The 7,476-nt window shown below is 36.7% G+C and overlaps 1 long non-coding RNA gene across 1 annotated transcript in view; it reads right to left on the bottom strand.

The window, feature by feature from the left end:
- The window catches only part of LOC139120609 (uncharacterized), a 7,127-nt gene extending 6,239 nt beyond the window's left edge, over window positions 1-888 (bottom strand). Inside the window, exons 1-2 of the long non-coding RNA XR_011549123.1 lie at window positions 765-888; window positions 337-432 (exon numbers count right to left, since the gene is read on the bottom strand). This is a non-coding gene — a long non-coding RNA (uncharacterized lncRNA). The remainder of the gene's footprint in view (window positions 1-336; window positions 433-764) is intronic.
- Window positions 889-7,476: the final 6,588 nt, after the last annotated feature.

Here is a 7,476-nt window from a genome sequence, read left to right on the forward strand (position 1 = left end):
CTTCCCTAAAAAGATTAGAAACATCCCTTTTTGTAATACCAAAGGTCTTGTAATACACCACGAAAAGTTTTGTCCACTTATCACCCGGCACTGATTGAAGCCATAGTGTATACTATAGAAAAATCGCTCCTAAAAATATTACCCGTTATCTTAGATGAAAAAGTTTTACACAATTGCATAAATTGGAAAGAAAAGACGTTTGATAAACATTTTAGAAAGTGTTAACATGTATGTTTGGCTTGATTCAAAGGCCCAAGTTCACAAATTGACGAGATTCCTCAAATAACGCTCCAATGATAACTTTCAGGGGAAAAGTTAATAAAAAGCAAGACTGACCAAATCTCCCTGCTTCAGCTACTTTTGCGACGACGACAAATAGAACGGCAAGGTACAGCCACTTCATTTTCCGATAAGAATTGTCTCCGGATCACTCTGAGAATAGACTGTCATTAGGCAAAATTAAATCACATGAAACATGTTTGAGATGTGACTTTCTTCGATATATGATACACGTGAACATTTTGGTGCAAAAGTAAATATTTACTAAAGTAACGCTGTTCAACGAAGTAATTGCTATCAGCATCTTGTTTCACCGAAGATAACCGCTCAGTTTCTGTTGTGATCAATTATAATCATTTGTATTTACTGTATAACAATCGCTCCGAGAACATACCTATTGTCTTCGATTGGCGTGCATACGAAATCATATAAAGACGAGTCTTGCAAAATTACAAACATCGCAGATTTTAGGGAGTAATACTTACCGCGTTTGGTGTGGAAACTGTTTTTTTCCCTGCAGCTTCAGCGTCCGCTGCACTTCAAATGCGCGTAAGTACAGTGGTTGTGTGTAACTTACACCTGCTGCAAGACTAATGGAAGCTTAACGAAGATTCGATCAATTCTGCCCGGCTGTTTACATGGTTGAAACTCCTCCCCTTTGGATCAGATGTTGGGTAAAATCACGTCGTATCGTGATCAATAAACGGAAGAGGATAATATTTTCCAAAATTGGTCTTATTATTATTTGAAAACCAAATGGTTACACGTGTATGTTGGCACCTTGTCAAAAATCAGCATACCCTTAATCACACAAAAATCCAGCTCAACGTTCAAGTTACATCAGATAACCTTTAAATTTTCACCCAAAAAGAAATCCGTTGAAATGTTTAAAATGTCTTAGAAATCAATGAATTCAACAAACGTCATTGCTTGTAATGTAGGAAACCAAAGATCAGCGTGAAGGCGTTGATGGTCATTAGTGGCAGCTTTGTCGATTTAATGAAAATTGTCGCTTGGTCAAACTCCACCCGACATTTTCCCCTGAGCTGATGTCTAGGACTTCATCAAATGTCAATTGAACGAGATACAATTCAGGGGCTGACATGTTCAATAACATTTCCTGTTGTAACTAAACTTGAGAGACAGGAACCCAGCACACTATTGCATACAATACAACAAGTTACTAGGTCCTCTAAAAAATCTAGTTAATTTCAAATATCCATGAATCTTAGGAAATATGCTCCAATAATTGCATTACATCCGCGACAATAATTTTTATCAAAGATACATATCTTATACTTTTTCTTGCAAATAAGCTGGGCAAAAGGGCTTATTACTTAAGTTCTTAGGATGAGCATTATTTTAGCTGCTTTATTATGAATGTAAAATGTGTAGCTAGCCTGTGTTAATCTGTACAGCTTTCAAACGGTTTTTATATTCTTTGTCGAAATATCAAATCACATTCGGGGATCCATCCTTGAAGGGGCAAAAAGGAGTATTTGAGCTTGTAAGCTGTCTTTGTGCAATTCATTTGTGTATGACTAGTGCGCAGATGAGCCAGTGCATCATGGGGTGGAAGTCCTCCTGCCTTTATTGAGATATGAGACACTGGAACATTTTGTCAATTGTTTGTGTAGCCTTCATTCTGCATCTTCATGGGTAAAACTGTCTGCTTCTCAGGCACATAAACACAAAATGCATGTTTTTGGATCCCGTGGTCTAATCCTTCTCATCAAACACCATATAACTACTTTCCTACGGTTTCCTACGGTTCAAATGAGATTAAACCAAGAAAACTTTGACGATATACAGTCTATGTTGCTCTACTAATAGTGCTGTTGAACGCATAACCCGTCATCACCAGTCAGCATCTTTCATAAAGCAAAATATAAGCATTCTAACTGAAGTTTATTTTAACAGATACAAATTCTAGAGAGAAATTCCTGTGAATTAACATAACCATTATCTTACATTTTTCTGGTGTTCTTTTGGTGTGGACAGGTTTGAAATAGATTAGGTATTGCTACCGGATACCCAGACTGTTTCCCTGGAGTTGAATATAGGTGGAGAAGACACGCTACTTTGATTCACTGCGGTCACATCTGGTTTTAAATACAAGTAAGTCATACTCTTAGACATGGCAACCTATAAGCGACATGCTGTATCGTCTGACTTTCTGGTGCACGATCAAAATATTCAAATCTGTAAAGAGACCCGACGGGCAAGGATTGCAAAAGTATGATTAATCCGTATACTTTATATAATCTACAACAGCTGGCCTATTGTAGTATGGTTAAAACCTGAGAGACATGAAGTACCATGTTGATTTGGGGACCAATAATCATGAAAATTACTAAATATATGATTGTGTACATTATGAGGCATGGTACCATGCTCATGATATTTCAATTGAAATACCCTTTTGTCAAAAATGTTCTCATTACTTAATTGATGCGACATCTTGATTGCACCATGTTGTTTTGCATTGTGTACGACTTTGGTAACTCATTTATAAACTATTTCATGACAAGCGCCAGACGTAATGTCTTTTTTGTGCTTTTGACACGTCTTTTTGCGTATACTAAGAGCTGAAATACAAAGGATTTGAAACATTCTGCCATAGCATCGTTAAGGAAAGCTTTGGTTGAATTGCAGAAATAATCTGCGCCCATTGTAGAGCACACATTCGAATATAGCACCGTTGTCGCTTCAACCGTATTCCTAAAGATTATTTCCACTATGATTATTCTTTCTGTGTTGCTGTTACAGGTTGGAATTGTAAGTGAAACTTTATTATTAAGCTGCTACAAAGCCTTTCCTATTTTCTGCTTTGAACACCTTAGCAGACATGTCTGATTAGATGAAACAGAAAGTTTTGTTTGATAGATTCGAAATTCATTTGCAACAAAGCCTCTCAAAGTAAGAATCGTCTTGGTACACATGGCTGTTCCATTTAAAGGAGTATGTGGTCTACCTCTAGTACGTTAGATAGTTGTGTTGAATTGCCTGTTGACATTTCAGTGAAACAGTAACTCAGCTTCTGCTCAGGACGGTGACATTATCACATTAAACAAGTCATCGTTGATGACACAGTCCCCACTTGTTAATAGGTACTTTGATTACAGGCCCTCAGAGAGGATAGAGTCCTCTTCATTAGGTCTGTGATAAAAATACTTTTGAATAAATTCGCTTGATACATGTCTGAGTTGTAGTTCAGGACATGAAACAATGGTAATAAAATGGCCACATAGTGGCCATATTGGATCGTATCACAAAACAAATCAATGTGCATATGTATGACTTAGGTCAATGTCCTTGTACCAACTTTGATTAAATCTGTTGAGATATGCCTGAGTTATGGCTTTGTACATGAAAAAATCATAACAAAATGGCCGCACAGCAGCCATATTGAATCGTATCACAAATCAAATTAACGTGCATATGTATGACATTGGTCAATCTCCTTTTACCAACTTTGAATAAAATCGCTTGTTACATGTCTGAGTTATGGTTCTGGACATGAAAAACGTAATAAAATGGCCACACGGCGGCCATATTGGATCGTATTACAAAACAAATCAATGTGCATGTGTATGACATAGGTCAATGTCCTTGTACCAACTTTGAATAAAATCGGTTGAGATATGCCTGAGTTATGGCTCTGTACATTAAAAAATCATAACAAAATGGCCGCACTTCGGCCATATTGGATTGTATCACAAAACAAATCAATGTGCATGGCTATGACATTGATCAATGTCCTTGTACCAACTTTGAATAAAATCTGTTGAAACATGCCTGAGTAATGGCTCTGTACATGAACAAATCATAATAAAATGGCCGCCTGGCGGCCATATTGGATCGTATCACAAAACAAATTTACGTGTATATGTATGACATAGGTCAATGTCCTTGTACCAACTTTGAATAAAATCAGTTGAGATATGCCTGAGTTATGGCTCTGTACATGAAAAAATCGTAACAAAATGGCCGCACGGCAGCCATATTGGATCGTATCACAAAAAAAATTAAAGTGCATATCTATGACATTGGTCAATGTCCTTGTATCAACTTTGAATAAAATCAGTTGAAACATGCCTGAGTTATTGCTCTGTATATGAAAAACTTGTAATACAATGGCCGCCTGGCAGCCATATTGGATCGTATCAGGAAGCAAATCGACGTGCATCTGTATGACATATGATGTAATCCTTGTACCAAGTTTGAATGAAATCGCTGCAGGCGTCTCTGAGATATCTGCGTGAACGGACGGACGCACGCACGCACGCACGCACAGACGCACGCACGGACATGACCAAACCTATAAGTCCCTCGGACGATGTCCGTGGGGACTAATTATGTAACTGTTGTTTAGTGCAGCTGTTGCAACTGACACCGGATCAACTTTTATAAGTCATTCTTCGTCCACCCGTCCGTTTGTTTGTTTGTTTGTTTGTTTCCATTTTTCCACAAAGTTTGAATTCATAATGCATTTTGATTAACGGCAAAATTTTGTTTACTCATAACAATCATGGCGATGCATTTTAGCATAAATTCGAATTATTTTATGAAATTTCACCGTTTACATCGGGTCCTTGCATATTTAAAAGACATTGATAAACCCAAACTAGTTCCAGACCCTGTCTTTGTTGCTTACAATTCTATTTCAGTTGGTTAACTCCACTAATAAACTATACAAATCTGGATCTAGACCTCTTCGTTTATTTTTTCCTGGTTACTTGGGCAATTTCAACTGCCCGAATGGTCAGCAGAGTTTCATTTTCTAAGGAACGTCTTTTAACATTGTTTTCTTAAAGAGCAAACATGAGCTACACAATGAATTGGTCCATCATGACAGAGACACTACTAGTAGAATCACATCAGCAGAACAACGTATTGTATCAATTGTGCAGTCTTTAAGTGGCGTCACTCTAGCGATGTTCATGAAGTAATACTGTAGAACTTCAATATATAATTGGATCAACATGACAACGTGTAGGCGGATTTTAAGGCAACTGTGATTTACTGCACTTTTATCTCAATCAAGAAGGAATAGTTTTCTACACCGGGAAAAGACAGCATTTAAACGGAAAACCTGTTGGCCAAAAAAAAATTCGAGACACGATCAAGGGGAGAACTTGTTTGTAGACAGTTTGAACAAAACTTTAAATCTCTCATTGTCGAGGTTCGAACTACATTTATAGGTAATTGCCATGGGATGCGGTTATCGAATGAAGTTTATTCGCACTACAGACCTCCGGCCTTAAGTGATGAAGTAATTACTGAAAAGAGATATTTCAGTTAAACGAACAAGCACCCTTCCTCCCATGTATCTCTGCAAAACTTGTCATGGTTATCATTTAAAAAGACAAAAATACAAAGGGCGAAAGGATACAGCCTTGCCTGATGCCAAAGGGACAATTGAACAAATCTGTCATACAATCGCTACCAGGAACACAGGCTTTAACTTGGATTTACACAGCCATTCACGATTAAACAACATCTTACCCTGGAGTCCTGATTTACCAAATTCAAAGAAAATATGGCCGTTCTGTGAAATATGTCAAAGGCTTTCTCAAAATCTACAAAATCACGGAAAAAACGCCCTCCATTACGGCTTAAATGTCTCTGAATATAAGTGCAAAATAAAAATATTATCAATGTTGCTATACCCTTTCCTGAATCCAGCCTCTTCTTCTCTAAGCAGAGCAGCGTTTACTTCCCTTATCATTTAAATGGTAGGTATAAGAGTTATGCCCTACAGTTTTGGCCAGTTTTTTATCGCCTTTCTCAAATTTAGGAAAAAATGACAGCCGGAACCATAAATTGGAAATACACCGTTATTGAAAGGATGATTAAATAAAATGTATAAAAGAGGAACAATAACATTACTACATTGTTTGAAAAATTCTACTGAAATACCAAGAGATTTGTTGTTTTTCAGACACTTTATACTTTCTATAATTTCTCCTTGTGAAACGGGTTGGTAAATGATATTACTCATGATGTCACCAGGATTATTAATCTGAGTATATGATGCCTCTCCGTTCATAATGTCCTGAACAAGATCACTCATTTCTTCTCAAGTTGATGGTATGTCTCAATATGATCAGTCTGTCCAGGACTGAAAAGTGTATAAAAATATTCGAACCAGTATTTATTAGTAATTAGGTTTGAGGAAGAACTTAGTGAAGTTTTAAAAAGAACCCAAATTTTGAGGAATCGTTTACTTCTAACAAAAATGTTATTTGATTCAGCTCAAATAAGACATTTCTTTCTTTTCTTTTTCGTAATTTAAAAGATCTTATGAGATTTAAAGGTTATTTCGCACTCTAAAAATAAGATGATGTGTTTTATACTCTTCCTGTATCTTACTAAGGCTAGACCATTGAATTCGTTTTAAGAAAACAAAATCTATCACATAGTTAAGGATATGATTGATGGCATACTTTCTACAGCATATATATTAATATATATATATATATATATATATATATATATATATATATATATATATATATATATATATATATATATATATATATATATATATATATATATTCTGTCCGTCATATGGTGCACGGCAAAATGTGCGCATGTCAGCTTAACTAATCCTCTTAACCCGGTATAAGTCGAAAGCGTCTCACTGGCACTGACCCAACCCATTGAAACGGCATCTGTAAAGTTTCGGGAGCAATATGACAGGTTGTCAGAAATGAAACTGAACATATATCATGTGACGTAATTTCTTCGCAATTACCTGATGTTATTTCTCTGTAGTTGATGCAGATGTCGCTTTGTTTTTCTGATTGCTGTTTTTGCAAATTTGTACGTCTGTTTATCTGTACATATCCGTCCATCCGTCTGTCTGTTTGTCTGTCTGTCTATATATCCGTATGTATGTCTGTCTGTCTGTACATGTCCGTACGTCCGTCTGTCTGTGTACCTGTACTTGTCCGTATGTCTGTCTGTCTGTCTATATATCCTTATCCGTATGTCTGTCTGTACATGTCCGTCCGTCCGTTTTTCTGTGTACCTGTACTTCTCTCTCTCTCTCTCTCTCTCTCTCTCTCTCTCTCTCTCTCTCTCTCTCTCTCTCGCTCTCTCGCTCTCTCTCTCTGTACTAAAGTTCGCAAACGTCTCACATGTTATACAAAATTTTACAGCGCTTTTCGCTTTGATCTCCAACATATTTAT

This window comes from Ptychodera flava, chromosome 2 (genome assembly GCF_041260155.1).
Source record: "Ptychodera flava strain L36383 chromosome 2, AS_Pfla_20210202, whole genome shotgun sequence".
In the NCBI taxonomy this organism is placed as follows: Eukaryota; Metazoa; Hemichordata; class Enteropneusta; family Ptychoderidae; genus Ptychodera; species Ptychodera flava.